Source organism: Martes martes, assembly GCF_963455335.1.
Source record: "Martes martes genome assembly, chromosome: 11".
Classification (NCBI taxonomy): Eukaryota; Metazoa; Chordata; class Mammalia; order Carnivora; family Mustelidae; genus Martes; species Martes martes.
The window spans coordinates 73,050,817-73,069,618 of record NC_137899.1 but is presented as its reverse complement, the minus strand read 5'-3'; the positions used below and the strand labels follow the sequence as shown (position 1 = coordinate 73,069,618).

General features: G+C 38.9%; 1 protein-coding gene across 1 annotated transcript in view; it reads right to left on the bottom strand.

The window, feature by feature from the left end:
- The window catches only part of FOXP2 (forkhead box P2), a 553,051-nt gene extending 534,592 nt beyond the window's left edge, over window positions 1-18,459 (bottom strand). Inside the window, exon 1 of the mRNA XM_080819149.1 lies at window positions 18,110-18,459. The gene's annotated coding sequence lies outside the window, so the exon portion shown is untranslated. The remainder of the gene's footprint in view (window positions 1-18,109) is intronic.
- Between the last annotated feature and the right edge of the window lie 343 nt (window positions 18,460-18,802).

The following is an 18,802-nucleotide window of genomic DNA, read 5'->3' as shown; positions in this document are numbered from 1 at the left end:
ATATTCTAAATCAATTTTATTTGGGATGACCAATGAAATTTGGGTTTTATTTCAATTCCCTATTTTCCTTTAAAAAACATGCTTTCTAAATACAATGTAATATTTTGCTCTGGTGCTCTGGTGTTTCTAAAAGTGTGGTCTTCATGCCACCTTATTTAAATCATATTTTCTAAAAATGCAGACTTCTGGCCCTTCTCTAGAACTACTAAAGAATCAGAGCAATCCAGGTTAGGCCTGTAAATAAGCATTTTAACAGTTTTTCCCAAATAATTCTTATAACCAGCAAGATCATCACAGATGAATTTTTCACTTATCTATACTTACTATGTTTCCTCAACAGCATCATCTATAACACTTTATAAACTAACTATGTTAAAACATAATAGAGCTCTTTATTTGAATAAATGTTTCTATCTTCTAGCAGTAAAGATTTATTCAACTAACAATATATTTAGCTTGGTCTGTCATAATTTTCATAGGTTATTTCCCAAGGGAGAATTCAACGGCCACAACAAAAAACACTCTAAATTTACTTTAACTTTTACTGCCACATATCGAAATTTAAGTTAACTAAGAACTAGTTAAAATAACTACATGTTCTTGTTGAAAATGTGATGAAAAATGACACATAACGGTACAGTTCTTTATTTACAGAAATAAGGGTTATAAATAGACAGTAATATTTTTTTTAAGATTTTATTTATTTATTTGACAGACAGAGATCACAAGTAGGCAGAGAGGCAGGCACAGAGAGAGAGGGAAGCAGGCTCCCCGCTGAGCAGAGAGCCCAGCGCAGGGCTTGATCCCAGGACCCTGGGATCCTGACCTGAGCCGAAGGCAGAGGCTTAACCCACTGAGCCACCCAGGCACCCGTAGAGTAATAGTTTTTAAATCAAGTTTTTCTTCAATGTATATCGCCCATGTTGTCAACAATAGTTTTTGTTTTGTTTTGTTTTACCTCTAGTTGTATTCCCTCCTTTGCTATTAACATTTTCAAAAAAATAAATAAATAAATAAAAAGAGCACCTGGTTCCCAGAGGAAGACCAGAGCAGTTCATGAGTGATGCATATCTCAGCGGCCCCTGTCCCTGACTGCATTAGGTCTTTTTGCACTTTCCGTTTTTTAGGTCACACAAATACTGTAAGTAATGTAATGAAACCACAGGCTTGTCTGTATTTTCTCATACAGCCAAGCCCTGATTCATAAATATTTCATTTATTGTTGTCTTAACTCTAAAAGAGATTGGCCTGTATTTTTCTTGCTTTATTCGAAACCTCTCTCTTTTAAAAGCGATTCTGATGATGACTTTGGTAAAGAAGCACACAATACACTGTAAAAAGGACTCTCCCTCAGTAAGATGGCAGCTGCCTAGGCCAATGAATCAGAAATGTTTCATACTCAGAAAATTCACGTCGTTCTGAACTAAAATATTTCAAAAGAAAATTCAGTATCATATGACAGAGATATGTTTTCTGAGCTTTAAAATGACAAGAAAAGGGTTCACAAAAGTACCCTTAGGTCAAAGAAAGCAAGGGAAATTCAAGATGAGTTCACAGGGAAAGATTAGGAGGAATGGGTATTATGAGTTAGGTGGGCATCAAAAAATCACAAATTGCTTATTCAAAACATGGAACCGTGGAAGCAAAAAAGGATTAAAATTCCAAGAAAAAAAAAAACAGAAATGATGTTGTTCAAAATACAACTCTTTCATACAATAAATAACAAATGTTACCTCAAATCAGGCCTCCTGTCAGAAAGGGAGATGTGTATTCTGAAGAGGGGGGGAAAAAAAAAAAGTCCAGCTAGCTGAGTATTGTGGATTTGCCCATAGCAAGGAAGAAAGAACATCAAGAAAAAGAACTATTCCTCATTCTTAGTCTTTTCATCCATCTTCCCATCTCCTCCAGCTGAGAGTATATCATCTACAAAGTTTATATCAAAAATAAGAACAGGAACATTCCCCAAGACAAACTCTGCAAGATTGGCTTTAGTTAACCTAAAAAATATAAATAAAGAAATACCAGAACACATAAACAGACAAACCTAGCTACAGGGTCACCGTAAGTAAATACAGGAGGAGATTCTCTTTACGCAAAGGCACAGGAGCAAATCTAGTTGAAGAGCCGTCTGACTGTTAAAGAGCCGTGGTGTGAAGTTTTCAAATTTCCCATTCCAGCCAGATACTCCACTCATCTAACTGTACCCCAGGCCTCTGGTCTACCCATACTTGCCAGCATACATAAAAAGCTTTGAGTTGGGCCAAAGCTTTGTCTCATACTTAAAGCTGCGCTGCTTCATGACTCTTCAACCTGTCTGGGGGAACTTCCTGACATCTTTGTATTGCCCCGACCTCTGGAAAACTCATGTGAAAGACATTCTTGACTCACTATCTACACCTCTGGTGACTCACTTGATAACTGCACTTTATTCACCAGATTTATGCTGTGATACTCATAATGACAAAAGTTGAGCATATAATAAATTACTGGCATCCAAATAATTTCTTCTTCCTAACAGCTTAAGAAGCAATGAGGAGAATTACTACTTTGGCCTGAATAGCAATGAAAAGGGAAGAACTCTCATGAAAGAATTTGTCAATTTTAAGCTCATAATTCCAAGCCAGCATTTAAATGTGGCATGGATTTTAGCAACATCAGTAAAAAAAAAAACTATGTTTATATCTATATGAATATTTGTGTGTGTGTCTGTCAAAATATAATCCATGGGCTAAAAGTGGCTCACTCCTTGATTTTGGATATCTGTGAGTTAAGAATGGTTTTTAAACTGCTGAATAAAAACTAAAAGAAAAATATTTTGTGAAATATGAAAATTATACAAAATGCAAACTTTAGTGTCCATAAACAAACCTTACTGTCACACAGCCACATTTATTCATTTAGGTATTGTTCATAGCTGCTTCTAAACTATATGGCAGAGTTGAATAGCTGTGGTAGAGACCTATGACCCACCGAACCTATATTTACTATCTAGTCCTTTACAGAAAAAATTTGCCATCCCCTAATATATGATGGCTTGGCATGAAACTCTAACATAAAAAATGGCTTGGGATAAATATCTATGAAATGATGAGCTACTGAAAGTGAAATTATGACCCTACGGCCAGCCTGAGAAGGCATTAAAAAGAAAAAAAAATAGAAAATAGTTAAAAAAAAATCAGAGTTACACAGGGATTATTTGACCTCAGAAATAATATCACATGTCAAGGAATAGTACAGAAACATGACTCAAAGCTTTAATAAATACTTAAAATGGGCTGAAGCAACCTCCTCCTCCCCTCACAAAAATCTAAGAATGCTTCAAGATCTTATTTAGGTATGAGAAAAAAATATAAAAGAAGACGTTAGCCTACTGTTTGGTGACAATGGTATATTATCAGATAACTGAGATGAATCTTAGGTGGTTTTTACATTCTCCACCAAAAAGGAAGTGTTGAAACTAAAATGGAAAATCAGATATGATTAATAAGGAAATCAAAGTTCAGGAATTAATAAGAGAACAATGAAATAAATCACTTCAGGTATGCACGGCCAATGGAAGACAATCTCAGGGTATTGAAAGTAAATATTACAGAGGTGCCTGGGTGGCTCAGCAGGTTAAGCCTCTGCCTTTGGCTCAGGTCGTGATCTCAGGGTCCTGGGATCCAGCCCTGCATAGAGCTCTCTGCACAGCAGGGAGCCTGCTTCTCCCTTTCTCTCTGCCTGCCTCTCTGCCTACTTATGATCTCTCTCTCTGTCCAATAAATAAATAAAATCTTTAAAAAAAAAAAAGTAAGTGTTACAGCAGAACAATACTGATAACCCTGAAGAATTACAAACAACAGGAAAGCAGACATAATACATAAGAGGGGCAAATGCTACTTTATTTTTTTAAGGTAAAAGAATTCTAGAAAATGAAGATCAGTGATCTTGACATTATTCCTCAACAAAATTCTAGAACAGGTTACTAAACAGATGGTTTGTGAGAACTTAAATTAAAAAAAAAAAATAAAGAACCTGCCATGGATTTGTTAAAAATAAGCCATGCCAAACCTTGTTTCTTTTTCTGACATGTTACTAGATGAGTGAATCAAAGAAATGCAGTAGCTATATAATAGCTAGACCAAGAAAAGCATAGAGAAAAGTCTCTCATGGCCAACTTGGGGTACGTCCACTTACTATCTGTGTAACTTTGGGAAAATTTCTTAAAATCTGGGATGACAGGCAAATTTCATGGGTCTCTCATGTGTCCACGTGTGTTGTGAGCAAAGGCAGCTTTTGTTCTAGACTGTCTTTCCACAAGTGTTTGTATAGCAAATAGCCTTTGCAGACAGAAACAGTATCTCCACATGGAACAAAGGGGAAGTTTACCTACCGCCCGTTACAAAAGATCTGGGTTCCTAAACCTGGCATTCCACATCAGTGAAATAATTCACTGAGTGTGCAGCATGAACCTGAGCCACTTTACAGAACTCCTGTAGGAATCGGGCTGGGGGGAGGGAGTGGGCAAGGAACGGAAAAGAATCAAGAAGCTCACACTGCTTGCTGTATCAGCGGTAATAAAGTCCTCTGCCTCTAACCTGAAAGTCTTGGGTCTTCCGCAAGCATCCAGAAAGCAGTGTGGCTACTTTGTTGGCTTGCAAGTAGGGTGAAATTTCAGATCTTTCACAACTCAGCTTGCCATTTGTAGAATGGGGAAATAACAGAACCTCCTTAGAAAGGTATTATGAAGAGTACATGCATTAACACACACAAATTGCTTAGAAAATGCCTATTTAAATTACCTGCTCTATGAATGCTATCCATTATTAAGATTGATTTCCAATGTTTATGGGTAGGTAAATAATCACATCCAAAGGATTAATGACAAGTGAAGGAATCCACGTGCACTAACTTTAGTAAAGGCTCCATTCTTAGCCCTACTCTGCTCAATGTTTTTAAAAATAATCAAATAGAGTTACAGAAATATATTAATCAAACTATGGACGACACAGTCGCTAACACAGCATAGAATCAGGATTTTGTTTAGATCTTGAAATGTTGAGTAAACTGTAAAAGAAGAATTTAAAAGACATACAAATACTACTTTTAAAATAAACTAATCAAATTGTTCACTCTTGGCAACTTCTATGAAGTGAATTACAACTCAAGTGACAATGTAACATGACTAAAAAATGAACTGCTATTAGGTTAGAGGGAAAAAAAGGTGGAGATAAATTTTCTATGTATTCTGTTCCGGTCAGGCCAACTCTTGGTGTGGTATTTAGCTCTGTGTACATTTTAAAGGGAAACTCTGGCAAACAGAAGCATACCCAGAGGAGAGTTATCAGAACTGCGAAGAATGAAATAAGTCCTTATAGTATATAAAGTATAATGGGGGAAAACCTGACTTCTTTAGCTTGAGAAAGGAAAGATTTAGCAGAAATGAAAGCTTTCAGACATCTCCAAAGTCATCGATGTGAAATACTCTGTGTAAATTCAAAGGGTAGAGCTAGAAATAATGGCTGATTCTACTTCAGTATAAGGAAGAACTCCAAAAGAATTAAATTTTTTCAAACGTTGGATGTTAAGATAACAAATTTTTCATTCATGGAAGTTCCTGAAAGCCAGTAGCCCGAATTATGACCATGGGTACCACCTCCTTCACATCCAGATGTCCTCTGACTGCTCAATTCTTGTCTGTTAAAAAAGCCAACCCACCAGAAGTTTCTCCAGGCTTCTTGTCTGCTCTCTCTCCTACCTTTCACTCCCTGGTTTCTGTTCCCTTTCAGTCCAGCTAGCCCCTTCGAACTGACAATTTGTTCTTAGCAGCCCATCTGACCGTTTGATTCACTTCAGATATTCCCTTTCCATTCACTGCAGCCCACAGGCAATTTGATGAAGGCTCCTGGTTAAGAAACCCTAGGCCCATCTCCCGTCTGGCTTGGAAGGGAGAATGGAAAAATCAGTTTCATGATCTCGAAGACTCTCTTCATTTCTAGGGCTCTCTGATTCTTCTTACTTCTTTTGCCCCTTACAGAAACTGGTGGATGATCCGTGATTGAGGAATAAACAAATAAGTGAATGAATAAATGAAAAAAAAATTATTGAACAACTGATAATGAGCCTCTTTCTTCTTTAAAAACTGGTTACCTGAATGGGTCTTATATATTCCAAACAAACAGATGACAAGGGGTGAAAAGACATGAACAGTAAGCACCCATGGGAACAAGGAAAGCAAGTATGAAAGCAAGAGAGACTGGGGGTGGGAGCAGGAGCAAGGGAAGAGAATTATGGTAAAAACCCCCAAATTAATTTTTAGAAATGATTAGCCAGTAATATCTCTTGTTTGGAAGCCATGCCAATTTATAAGGCAAAATAAAATTTGAGGCTATATAAAAATATATTTGAATGGAAAATGAGAGAATTCTAAACTGCTAAGAAATTACAATGGGAACAAGCAACTACATTATTGCGGAGAAAAAATAATACACCACAACAATATGAACGATCTCAAATGCATGATGCTGAGTGAAAGAAGCCTGACTCTGAAGGCTACAGGCTGTATGATTTTATTTATAAGACAGACTTGAATATGGTACATGTATACAATGGAATATCATTCAGCTATAAGAAGGGAGGATATCCTGCCATTTGTGACGGACAGCATGGATGGACCTTGAGCACATTATGCTAAGTGAGATAAAGTCAGACAAAGCCAATTACTGTATGATATTACCATGTGGAATCTAAAAAAGTCACACTTATAAAAAACGTCAGGTAAAGTGGTAGTTACCAGGGGATCGGGGTTAGAGATTAACTGACTTTATTAAAGGGTACAAACTTGTAACTTGCTTGTAAATAAGCCATAGAGATCTAATGTATCATGAATATAGACTACAATATGGTACTACAATTATGTAATATGATATCACTACAATGGCAATCATGTTATAGTATACAAGTGTATCAAAGTAACACACTAGGCCCCCAAAATTTATACAGTATAAAAACTTGCCCAATAAAAGCAGGGGAGACTTGAAAGGACAAAACTATAGGGACAGAATATAGATCAGCAGTTACCAGGGCCTAGAGGATGAAAGGAGGTTTTGACTAAAAAGCACATGGAAAAATTTTGTAGCATGATGGGACCGTTCTTTATCTTAACTACAGTGGTGATTACACAACTATATGGGTTTGTCAAAATTTACAGAACTTTACACTAAAAGGAGGTGAGTTTTACCATATATAAATTATCTTTAACAAAAAATGGAACGAAACTAAAGAGCTTAAAACAACTTTATGATGATGAGTAATTAAAATAGACACAATATTGTCTATTTGTCTATCAATAGACACAATAAAATTATCAGAATCATTTCTACAATATAATAGCCAACGTATTATTATTTTTTTTTTTAAGATTTATTTGAGAGAAAGAGCACATGAACACTGGGGAGGAGCAGAGGGAGAGGGAGAGGGACAGAATCCCAAGCAGATGCCCCACAGAGAACAAAGCCTGTTTTGGGGCTCAGTCTCAGGACTCTGAGATCATGACCTGAGCCGAAATCAAGAGTTAGATGCTCAACCAACTGAGCCACTCAGGCCGCCCCCGCCCAACATACTTTCTTAAAATGAAATGTTAAATATATAGCCAAATACGTTTTTTAAAAATAACTAAATATATTTTTACTGTCTCACGAATAGTTAACATGTAAAAATAAAATTATTCATTCACATTCCATTTCTTAAATATCCTCTCATAAGAAACATAATCCTAAGAATAAGAAAATAAACATTAAATATTTTTCTTAGTTATGTATTCATAGCTTGTTACCATATATTCTCTTTCATTGTACATTTGCACTCAAAATTTGATCTTATATAGTCAGAAAAACAAGTTGTCTCTCCAAATGAAAACAAAACTTGTAACAATGTTCCTTTAATATAGCAATATGAGTAAGCATGTACTTAGTCATATTTTAGAATCTGGCATCCTTACAGACCAGTGGAAATGATATATTTTCAGGATGCAATGAGAAGGATATCAAAGAGAACATATCAAAGAGAACAAATCTGTAAAATTAAATACCAATTAGACATAACAAATCACTCTGCCTTCTTCTGTTTGAGGAACAGTATGAGGAACAGACATGTAGGGTAAGGGACAGTTTGACATTTATGAATATTACAAAAGAGCAAAGAATTAGAAGGATAAGATAACTTAAAAGCATGCTTTTCTGGAAATAAATATTATAAAGTGATCAAAATTATAGATTTAAAGTTATTTTATTTGGGACAACAAGAAGTCAGGCTGTCTAATGAATTCTATTTTAAGTTACAGGAATATACATTCTCTAACAAGGTAAGACACATTGAAATGTGCATGTTGCAAGCTTACATCACTGTTAGAAACTCCCACAATTTATAATCCTTACCTTCTGAGAAGAAGTCTTTGTTGCTATTCTCCTTATTTGTCTGCATAAAGACAAACATTTACGGCCACGAGAAAAGCAGCCAGAATAAACAGAGAGAGCAAACTTTGCATGACGGGAGGGCACACTTCACGGGGTGCATACACTTGGTATGACTGTATGTGTTGCACAACTGGGGGATGGGGCAGCAGAGCAGTGAAGACTGATCTAGGCGAGGCTCTAAAAACTTTTTAGCAGTAGCCAGGAGAAGAAGAAAGATGCCTCAAGAGATTTGGGGCAAAACTTCCTATGTGGCACACTGTATAAAACCGTGTCACTCCCTTTAAGCCAAACTACAGCAAAGATATGTAGTATTCCTGTAGCTGGGAGTTGTGTTTCCTTTAAAGCAGCACAATGCATAGGCTGGACCATGTGGCAGCCCGACATTTTATGTGGGTTCTAAAAATGTATGTCTGTGTGTGTGAAGTCCATCAAAAAGGGGAGCTCTAATTTTAAAAGACAAAGTTTATCAAACAGCTTATCCAACTCCACACTTTATTTCTGGATTGGTGACGCCTCGAGCTAAATATATGAATGAGCACAGGACCAAAGCAAAATTGTGAAGAAATTAATATTTTGGAAAGTTAATGACATGCACTTCAGGGGAGAGAATGCCAGGGGGTTATTTATTCCGAAGCTCTTACCCCAAACGTGATCAACCCCATGTGAACTCTACCTTCTCTGCTTGTCTCAGTGTTCTGGTTAAAGGAGAGGAGGCTCCATTCCTGACAGAAAAGGAGGAGTGGTGTGAAAACACCCAGCAGGCTGAGGTAATAGAAGAATAATACTTTTGGATTTTAACTGAGTCCCCCTGAGCTGCATAAGCAGTTATTTGTGGTAACTATTGTTAGTTTTACTTGTTTTTATTTTACGAAGTATCTTTTTCTTCCGTTTATTCATTTATGTGTGTTTTTATGGCAGTAAAGGGAGAACATGTTCACAGCTTCAAATTTGGTTCTATGTATTTCAAAAAAGACCTTAACTGAAAATAATCTAAAAACTAATCCAGGCTCTTTTTAATTTTGGAGGAAATAACCTACTCAACATCACACAACAGTCATAGACAGACCAAGGACCGGAATGCACGTCTCCTGGCACTTAACACAGAATTCTGCATAGTAAACCAAACTGGCTATTTTACCAGCTGTAATAATAATTACACTTTCCAGAAGGATCCATCTTCATTCACATTCTAACATGCATTATGATTACCAAAGAAGTGCTTTAATACAAAATTTCCGACTCAGAACAAGGAAAGGCGAACACACTGAAATGGCCAGATGCAACATGAAGGGCACTGGGTGTCCAAGAAGCCAGAGAAGAGTAGCCGAAGATGTAAGTTAGTAATTTTTTAAAAAGGGAAAAGTGGGGTAATTATGTAATAAAAGCCCACTTTGCCTTGTTTCACAGTTTTCCGAGGGCTACACATTCACCGACGGTATAATAAAGTATCAGAACGATTTTGAAAGATTTCATAATTCAGTCTGGAGGAGGGAAAAAGAAAAATGAGAAGGGAGGCCAGGAAGAGAGCCCTCCTTCTTCATTATCAATAGAAAGGAGAGAGACGCCTTTCCCTGTTCTCAAGGTATTTAAAATAAATCTGCTGAGCAAGTTGGTGTGTATTTCAAATACGGACATAATATGTGAGAGGGAGACCTACAGAGCCTCAGGTTTATAAGAAAATAATCAATGGGGATTAAAGAGGGCACTTGTCATAGCACCAGATGATTTATGGAAGTGTTGAATCGCTATACTGTACACCTGAAACGAATATTAGTTAACACTGTATGTTAACTAAGTGTAAATAAAATAAAAACTTAAAAAGAAAATAACATGGGTATTTGTTTGATGTTTCATGGACAGTTGTATTACTAACCCACACCTTATGGGTCCAAAAGCAATCTGAGCAAGCTCAAGAGTGAGATTTTAAATTTGGAGAGATGGACCTCCCATCAAATCATAAATCCTCCATCTGCTCTGTTTAAGGATAGATACTGAAAGAACGAGACAAAAGAGAAGTTGGAAACTTATGGTGTGTGAGCCAATGCAAAGAAGGAAAGCCATCCAAACCCAAAGGTTTTCAGAAGAGAACTTGGCTTAACCTATTTCCCCCCATCTTCCCTGCAGACAATCCCTGAAATATTTCATATGCCAATGTTGTATCCATAGTGTAGCCTTTAGAAATATCGATGGAGTCTATTCATGCTATTCATATTAAAATATAACTATGAAATAAATGATTAAATGTCATTTTGACTATACTAAGCATTATTATATTGAAGCATTTAACTATTGAGCATTTGTTGTTATCCAAAACATAAACATCCATTCACACCTTTTAAAAGTTAAGTGCAATATTGTTTCTCAGATGGGAATAAAAAAGAGATACAAAATACTGAACTTGAAGTATATCCACCAGAGAGCAGAGCCACGTCTTGGTCAGTACAGCAGTGAACAGTTTTTCCAAATGTGATAAAGTATAAAATAAGTGTAAGGTGAAAAATAATTTCAGTCACACAGAAAGTGAGGCACTGATATAGACAGAAGTAATTTCTTGGACCTCCAACAAGTCATTCATTCTTTTTTTTAAAAAAATTTTATTAATTTTATTTTTTTCAGTGTTCCATAATTCATTGTTTAAGCACTACACCCAGTGCTCCATGCAATACGTGCCTCCACAATACCCACCACCAGGCTCACCCAACCTCCCCCTCCCAAACCCTCAGTTTGTTTCTCATTCTTAGCTGCTACCTAATGCAAGGCACTGTTCTAAGCATTGGGTTAGAACAGTGAACAGAACAAAATCCCTGGCTCCATGGAATGTACGTTCTCATCGGGAGGACATATGATAACTAAACAACTTCTAAAAATGTCAGTTGATGATGGTGCTGTGGGGCAAATGAATGTATGGTAAAGGTGGCAAAGCAAGATCTATGAGGATTTGTTATTTTATACAGGACAGTCTTCTCTAATAAGGATATGTTTGAGCAGAGGCATGAAATCCGTGAAGATATCCGAGTGTTGAGCATTTCAGACGGAGAACACAGAGAAAAACTCTGAGGTGGGAATCAGCTTATCCTGTTTTGAGAAATATCAAGGAAGCCAGTGTGGCTAGAGTTGACCGACTAAGAGGAGAATGTTAGGAAAGAATGTCAGATAGGTAGCAGGGGTCAAATAACATGGACTTATATAAGGTCTTTGTCTTTTATTCTCAGGGACATAAGAAGCTGCTGGAAGGTTTATAGAGAAGAGTGACATAATCACATATTTTTAAAAGATCGCTCTGCTGTGTGGGGAACAAACCGTGGTGCCCAGAGAGAGAAGAGGGGAGATAAATAGCTATTGCAACATTTCAGGGAGGAGATGATGGTCTATCTGATCAGATGGGCAGCAGTAATGGTACCAACTAAATGTACAAAACAAGATTGGGGAGGGGGCGGGACACTTAGCTAAACTAAAGGCAGACCGAGAAAGGGAAAAAACTGAAGACAAAAAGTAGAGTTAGCTAAAGGCATACAGATATAGATCAACCAAATCCTGGAACATGACTTTGGGTGAAGTAATGGTGAGGAATAGTTCTTAAGGATGTTGGGGATCTTTTTTTTTAAATGAGATGATTTTATGACAGTCTACATATGCTAAGATGTTAAGCTATTTGGATTAGTGTACGATAAGTTTCTCCTCGCTATCTGCCAGTGAGAAATTTTTTAAATGCTTTCTCTGAAATATGTCTACCACTGATTTTTTTTCTTACCCCCTAAAATACACTTTAAGAAAGTTTGTTATTTTCTTAAATTGAGAAAAAGTTGCAAAATGATGGCTGTAGTTGGGTATACGTACCAAAATAATACAAAACTAAAAAAATACAAAAAACTCTCACAGAAAATGCTGTTATAAAAGTTAAGAAAGAAATGAATACCATAGAAACTTTACACTATTTCTAGTAGCATGCCTTATTTGAGGAATTCAAAGTTAATTTCCTTAACTTCCTTAAAAAACAGTATAACATTCTCATGACATAAATCTTTTAGGCTTATGTTAGAAAGATCTTTAAAAAGAAACACTAAAAACTTAAATAAATTTTAAATCAACATTATCTTCCACAAAGTGTATTTTAAGCCTTCCAAGACAGAAATCAAGAGAAATTAAGGAACATTAATAAACTAAAAATGCTGAGAGCTTTTAAACCCCTGGGGATTCATTTGTTTCACAGCAATGTGCTTCACAACACTTAAATTATTTGCTTTTGCTAATAAAAATAATATGCCATAGAGAAAGGAATGAAGACATATTTATCAATATAATGGGAAGGTATGTTCTAGAGATCCCTGGTAGATTGTAGGAAGAGGGAAGTATACAACTGAATGGGAAATTGAATTAAACTGGTAGAATATAGGTCCAAGAACACATATTTCAAATATCAAGGAATTTAAAAGGTTGAACCTGGGCCTGCATAGGTAATTTATGGAAAAATGCATTTTAAACAAAATTTTAGATAAAATTATATAAATTGAAGTAACGCAGAATTTCAATTGTTCATAGAAAACCAGTTGGACAGGTAAAGAAATACAAGAAAGAATAAACAAAATTCATAATTACAAAGTGAAAAAATATTAGGATCCAAAGCTGGAAACATTAAAATATAATGTAGCTTTGAAAATGAAATGAGGATGGTAACAGTATACCTCATGTCTGAGCCCTGATACTCTTAATTTGGGTGCTTGGCAAAAAACTGTAGAGATAAACACAAATTCCCAGTCACTCCAATTACAAAATTGAGATTACATGCCTAAGAATTAGAACAATACTTAAAATACCACATTTGAGAAAAGAGCAAACTACTGAGGCATCTATACAGAGAAACCCAGTTTTAATACATACTGAAAATAAGTCACCACATACATATAGGTTTATTTTTTCATTTTAATATTAATAGTGTTGGAACATAATGCATCTAAATCTTCTTTAAGGACCTGTCTCCAGCATCTCAGTGTTCTAACATTAACCTTTTAATTAGTCACAATAATTCTTCACATTTCACCAAAGTTACTCTCTTTTTTGCTTGTTTTGTCTGGAAAATCGGGGGTGGGGTATGGATAAATACACTGAACAGAGCAAATAAGTATATACAAAAATACATCAGAGGCAATGACAAGGCAAAAGTCAGCAAATGGAAGTAAGTACCCATTTATTTTAATAGGTAAGAATACCCACAGAGAAGAATATTCCACAGGAAAGAGTATTCAACTATCTGAGAATTTACGAAATTCAATGGCAATGAATTTTCACATAAGCAATGCTGAGCTTAAGAAAAAAAAGTAATGGTATTTTTAGACAACTCCCCCAAACTATGCTTAGTTAGTCTGCTGAAAGAAATATTAATGGGGTCCACTTGCAAGTTCTGAAAAACAAATGAAGAAACCAAAGTTCTAGAACAACTCCATAAAAAGGCAATGAAAAGGACTTAAGCCTCATGAAGAAAGAAAAATAACAAAACAAAAACCTCTAAGAACCTAAAGTATTTTACTTGATAAAGACTATGGAAGTGACATGACTGGAGGACAATTATATTAAGAGATACACAGTTGGATCTAAGAAAATATTTATGTCATCTAAAGAAGGAATAGAACTAAAGTAAACTATGGCATATAACATTTGATTTAGGCATTAGATTCTCTGTGGATCATAAGCCCCGGAATATGCTTAAGGAAAGTTGCAAACACCTGGATTACTTTTTCAGGCCCTTAAGAAAATATGCAACAGTCATTCTGGGTTGGGTCTGATCAAGTTTGTTAGAACTCTATGAATTAGGGAGTACGTAAGTAAGGTTACTTTGAAAATCTATGTAAATCTTAAGCTCTCACTGGGCCTGATTTAAGAAACAGGCTTTCTTTATTCAAAGGGCAGTATGAATCTGGGCACTGGTTAGAATATTTGAATTCCATTCAATTATCACTAAGAGTACTACCATCTATGAAAAGTTAAAGAAAAAAAGAAAATATAGTTTGAGCGTGTCAAGAATTAGTATTCAGTAATTGTAATGAAATGGTTATTTCTGAATTCAATGGTGATTTGCAATTTTGTCTAGCAACAATCAGGTCAAGAGAACTTTTCGGTGACACTGTCTACTTACAAGTCAGTGACTTCTTTCTAATTTAATTTAGAGAGGCAGAAAATACATGACCACTTCCATCATTCAGTTTTCTATCAGTATTATAACTAATAGCTGATCTAACATGAGACTATCAACACAGAAATAGACAAGGGTGATGAGGCAGAGCCAGCTATAAATCCTTAAAAATATCACAAATAATATGCCCTTTATGTAATTGAGTTCCATATCCCTCACATTTTCTCTTGAAATAAAAATGTCTGGTAAATTTGTCTGGCTATGTTCATTACACTGTTATATGCCCTATGAGTCTCAGTCAAAGTTATTTTCACATATTTAAATATACTTTTCATAAAGTATAATTCCAATAGCTATGCAAAGAGAGTTGGTCTGTGTTTTTAAATTCTTGCTTGTACAAAAGGAATAGAACTCATTACAGGTTATCTGTAAATTTAATGTTCACCTTTTTTCCGATTTTTATGGTGTGCCACATACAACAATCCCCCCCTATTTAGCTTTCTAGAATATTACAAGGATTCATTTTATTAGTAAAAGCAAAACCACTGTACTATCATCAGTGCAAAGAAATAAAACTTCTATGACAGTTTATTTAGACACAACCATTAACAAATCTATTCATGTCCTAATGTAATTAAAGGTCTCTTTCCACTCAAAGTATGAATTCTATGAAAACAATATTCAAGTCTAAAATCTCCCTCACTCTGATCCCAAAATATTAGTTGAGAAATTTTGATAAACCGTTAAAAATAGTTCATAATTGTTATTTGTATATAATTTCCTTTGATTATTCTAGCACCCATTGTAGTGCAGTGGTAACATATTAATAATCTATGCATAAAAAGAAAGCATGTATTGTACTGTTTAAATTGAATGATAAAAAGTATTCTCTTAAAAATTCTTGTATTCTTATACTTAATAGTGAACTTTGTGCTGATCTTTGAAAATTGAGTGTCCTCTCTCCCTTACCTACAGGCATCTATCATCAGGTTTCCAGTCTCCTCCTTAAAAGTTAATAAGTTAATCACAAATATTTATTTCACTCAGTTTTGGATAACAATGAAATAGTGGGGTTCCTAAGCAAGCACTGAATTGAACAACTACTGAACATGGGTCTAGTTAAGTGTAAGGAAGGAAGGAAGGGAGAGAAGGAAAGAGGGAGGGAAGGATAGAGAAAGGGAGGAAGGAAGGAAAGAAAAAACGACTTTTAAAAAGCTTCAAAACTAAAAGGAAATTTTACCACGCTAATGATCATCGTGGATGTAACTTTATACCCGCTTTATTAATGGTATACACAAATAAACCAAAATTGTAAATTAATTGTTTAACACTACTAAACAAACACTACATTTTAAAATTCCACTACACTGAGAATATACTTCTCCATAACTCATAGTGACAGAAAAGATAAACAGGCCCCTTGACAACTTAAAACATTTCCCGAGGTGCGCCACAACGCAAGACTGAAGAGGAAAATATCTTGAACGCTCATCTCTGCTTCAGTGTTGACCTCTAACACAGACTTGCTATTGAACACACCCCTCCTGTCTCCACCGCTGCCTAGCCAAACTACCTGGGTGAGGAGAGCGTGCAAGGAAGTGCCTTCCAGGCAAACTTTTGTTTTCTAAAAGTTAATCTCTCCAAATACTTCCAGTTGGAAAACGTCCACTTCAGCTACTTGACACCAGGGCGTCACTTTCTCCCCTCGGCTTACCTGCTCCTACTTAATTATTCTTCCAAGTAGACTCTGGGCATGTTGGGGAGGTAGCTCTTTAAGCACTTCTGAATCCATGATGACTATATAGGTACACATCTTACACACTCCCACAGGTCTTTCACACCCTTTTTCCCTCCGGGCCGTTCTCAGCACTCACCCAGGCCACGTCCGGAACGCCTGCCCACCTGGGAGCAAACAGTACTCGAGGAATAATCCTCAAGATCAAGAAACTGACTGGATTTCAACACGTGGTGAGAGAAAATGGGGGTGGGAGGGGTTGAAGCATTACAGATAGCAGCTGTCCAGTAAGTGGTTTAAATCTGTTGGTTAAAAAGCTGAATAAACAAATACCCAGATGGGTCTAGTTCCTTGGGGATTCCGGAGTCTGAGGAGAACCCTGGGCAAGTGTCCCGTTCGGCCTCTCTGGAGTCGTCCTTATGCAAAACTCGCACCGGTTGCGCCCTCGAAAGCCCCAGACTCGAACGTGTCCTTCCCCTCCCGTTCCTCCTAATCGGTGTCACCCCCACGCGCCAGGTGCCCTGAGAGACTTACCTACCAGATCTCAAGAGTCTGAGGATAGTAGGGCAACTTTTCCTCCCTGCTCTAGACAGGCCCAAACGCCCTCAGCCAGCGAGGGTCCACGACGACACTCGCTCAGAGGTCGGGGCGTTCGGGCGCGTCCTGGCCTGCGGGGCGGGGAGAGGCGCTCGGGAGACACGCGGGCGGCGCGCAGGCGGCGCGCGCGGCCACCCAGTGGGTCCCGCCGTGCAGCCGCCGCACGTGAGCCGCGGCGAGCGCGAAGGTCCGTCGGGACCCGAGCTCTGCCCGGGTCACAGCCAGCCCCGCGCTCCCGACTGCCCTCCGCTCGCCCGGGGCCTCCACGGACTTCCAGGTAAAAGCCAACCGAGAAGCCCTCCCTTTCTCCGCAAGGTGCCCGCGCCCCTCCCACATTCCCTCCCTAAAGAACCGGGAGGTGCGAGTTCACCCTAAACCCACCCACAGAGTGAGGAGACCTTCCCAAAGCACAGTAAAAGTAGGACTAGGTGAGATCCGGGTGAAGCAGGACCTGCTGACTGTGGACAGGGCAAAGAGCGCGATCGGGGGCAGCAGTCAAGATGCACCATAATCCCCAAGAATCACTAGGGGCCAGGAGTTTCTTCACTCGAGAAAAGGAGTGTCCCCTCCCCGCCTTTAGTTCCCAGGGAAGTACTTCTTAAATGAACGCTGAAGCGCCCAACTTAGAGACGGACGAGCTGCATGCACTTGCCCAATTGAGTAAATAAAGGTCAGCAGTTGGATCAATAAAGTGTGTGCTTCCAACCGCCAGATGTTTTTACTGTTGTTTCTCCTCCCAGGGGAAAGGGGGGAAGGGAGGAAAAGGAAGAGACAACAAACAATAAAAATAAAAGAGTAAACAAACACACATCTGGTGTTTCGACACACATTCTCCTCCAGCCGCGGTCTCTCTGGACGAGGCAATATTTTGCATATTCAAAACTAAAAATCCTACGTGAGCCAACGGCAGTCTCCCCTCTGTCGATTCTCCCTTCCCCCCATCACAATGCAAAATGAAAAAGAACAACAAGTGGTGATGTTGGGTCCGGAAGGCGACCCCAACGCTGAGCCGAAATTTGACACATGTCACACCCGCCCCGCCGCACCGAGCGCTGCGGCTGGGGCGAAACTTTGCCGCCGCCGCCGCGGGAGGAGCGCGCAGCAGAGTAAAGTCGCAGCCCGGCCCGGCGTGGAGGTGGCTGGGACGGGGTGGGGTGCGGAGGTGCAGCGCGCTAGAGTGAGGACGAAGAAACTTACCGCGACCTGGGACGCCTGGGCAACGTCCCGGGAGGTGGCACCCGCGGCGCCGAGGCAGAAGCCCCCAAACAACACACCCACGAGCGAGTCCCGGCAGCTGCTGCCGCGAGTGGGGGGCGCGCCCTGGGGCGGGGGGGGGCGGAGGAAGCCGCAGCCAGCAGACGCGGCCGCCGCATAAATAACCGGGACGGGCGCTCGCGGGCGGGCTGCGGGTGGCGCGGGGCTCGAGCCGGGGCGCAGCGGCCGCCGCGGAGCTGCACGCGCCAGCGTGTCTCGCGCTTTCTCGGAGGCTCGCGCTGTCTCGCGCTGCCGCTCCCCCCACCCGGATCTGTGTGTGTGTCTGTATGTGTGTCTATGTGTGTGAGTGTGCGCTGGCGGGCGCGCGCACCCCGGCCGCGCGCGCGTGTTGTTGGCAATGCAAACTGTACACACACTGCGCGCGGAGCCGCCTCTCTTCCGAGGGGCGGGGTGGGGGAAGGGAAGCCTCGGAGGATTCTAAAGTAGTGCTGGGCCACTTGTTTGTTTTGTTTCACTTTGCGTTGTTATTGTTGGTTGTTGTTGCTGTTCCCAAAAGTGGTTTGGAACCAGCCGGTTAGAATGCCTGTCGCCCCCATCCACCTATCTCCCCCTGTGCCCCAACTTCTTAAAGGGAGGGAGAAACGCGGAGCAGAATATTGTTCGGATTTGCAGTGG